The sequence below is a fragment of the Egretta garzetta genome, unplaced genomic scaffold (assembly GCF_000687185.1).
Source record: "Egretta garzetta isolate BGI_Z169 unplaced genomic scaffold, ASM68718v1 scaffold7, whole genome shotgun sequence".
Lineage (NCBI taxonomy): Eukaryota > Metazoa > Chordata > Aves > Pelecaniformes > Ardeidae > Egretta > Egretta garzetta.
This window is the reverse complement of record NW_009260350.1, coordinates 3,100,930-3,102,660: the sequence shown is the minus strand read 5'-3', so window position 1 is coordinate 3,102,660 and position 1,731 is coordinate 3,100,930. Positions and strand designations below refer to the sequence as shown.

The 1,731-nt window shown below is 55.1% G+C and overlaps 1 protein-coding gene across 1 annotated transcript in view; it reads right to left on the bottom strand.

Annotated features, from left to right (window-relative positions):
- RFC5 (replication factor C subunit 5) overlaps positions 1-1,731 on the bottom strand; it is a 10,596-nt gene that overhangs the window by 2,634 nt on the left and 6,231 nt on the right. The gene's annotated exons all lie outside the window — the stretch shown is intronic.

The window sequence follows — 1,731 nt, the reverse complement described above, 5'->3', positions numbered from 1 at the left end:
GGCTTTTGGGGGAAGCGCGGTGCTGGGAGTTGCTACAGTGAGGTTGTGGGCATGGTTTTGGGGTGAGTGCCGTGTTGGGACTCACCAAAGTAAGGTCATGTCTGTGATTTTGGGAAGAGCGCTGGGACTGGGAATTGCTAAAGTGAAGTTGTGGGCATGGTTTTGGGGGGAGCACGGTGCTGGGGGTTGCTAAAGTGAGGTTGTGAGCACGGTTTTGGGGTGAGCATGGCACTGGGAATTGCTAAATTGAAGTCGTGGGCATGGTTGTGGGGTGAATGCCGTGCTGGGACTCGCTGCAGTAAGGTCATGCCTGTGCTTTTGGGGAGAGCCCAGTACCAGGAATTACTAAAGCGGGGTTATAGGCATGCTTTTGGGGTGAGCACGGCACTGGGAGTTGCTAAAGCGGGGTTGTGGGCATGGTTTTGGGGAGAGCACAGTGCTGGGGGTTGCTAAAGTGAGGTTGTGGATGTGCTTTTGGGGGGAATATGGTGCTGGGAGTTGTTAAAGCGAGGTTGTGGGCATGGATTTGGGGTGAGTGCAGTGTTGGGACTCACCGAAGTAAGGTCATATCTGTGCTTTTGGGGAGGGTGCTGGGACTGGGAGTTGCTAAACCGAGGTTGTGGGCACAGTTTTGGGGAGAGCCCAGCACTGGGAGTTGCTAAAGTGAGGTTGTGGATGTGCTTTTGGGGGGAGCACAGCACTGGGAATGGCTGGATCACGGCACTGGGAAGTGCTAAAGTGAAATTTTTGGCATGTTTTTGGGGAGAGCACGGTGCTGGCACTCACCAGAGTACGGTTGTGTGGGTGCTCTGGGGGAGACCGCAGCACCAGGAATGGCTGGAGCTAAGTTGTGACTGTGTTTTTGGGGTGAGCGTGGTGACCCCGTCGGGTGAGAGGGGCTCCCAAAGGCTGTGGGCTGGGGCTGAGGGCAGCCGCTGCGGGGGCTGCCTGGGAGCTGGGGGAGAGGAGATCTGCTGGGGTTCACCCAGTGAGATGGGAGCAGCAAACTGGAGAGGCGGCTGTGAGGAGAACACCTTTATCCCCATCCCTGCCCCTTCTCAGTGCATCAGACCATCCTGGAGATGTGCAGGTTTTTATGATTTTTTTTTTTCTGTTTGACTAACTTGAAAAATCCTGCCCCATTTTTTTTTCTCCAAAGCATTTGTCTGAATAACGGGGGTGTCTCTGCCTGGGTCCGGGGGCTCCTGGCTGGGGCAGGAGGTACTGGATGCAGATTCCCCTTGCCAGAGGTGCCTCCAAAAGGAAGAGTTGTCCCTGCTGTTTCAGGCTGGCTTTGGGAAACGGCTGGAACCTCCTTAGAGGTGTTGGGGTGGAAAAATAACAGGAACTGGCTGGTGAGGGATGCTCAGACGCTGCTTTGGTTTAAGGGACATGGATGGAGAGGGAAAAGCAGGGCTGCAGTGAGCGGCTCTGGCTTGGAAAGCACAGGCGGAGAGGTGACGGAACGCGATCAGTTGGGAAGTAGAGGGGATAGGGAATATATTGGAGGGGTGAACAAATCACGGGGAAATCCTATCGCCGCAAGGGAAGGGAAAATATCAACAGCTCCAGGTTGAATCCTATAGAAACCTGAACGACTGCCACAGGGCAGCTGCTTTCCTGATTTCCCCCCCCCTTTTTTTTTTTCCGCCCCATTTTTTCCCCCCCTCAACCCCATAAGGGAAAGCAGGAGCTTGCAGCTGAGCTCAGCAAGCCTCAGCCGCTCCGCCG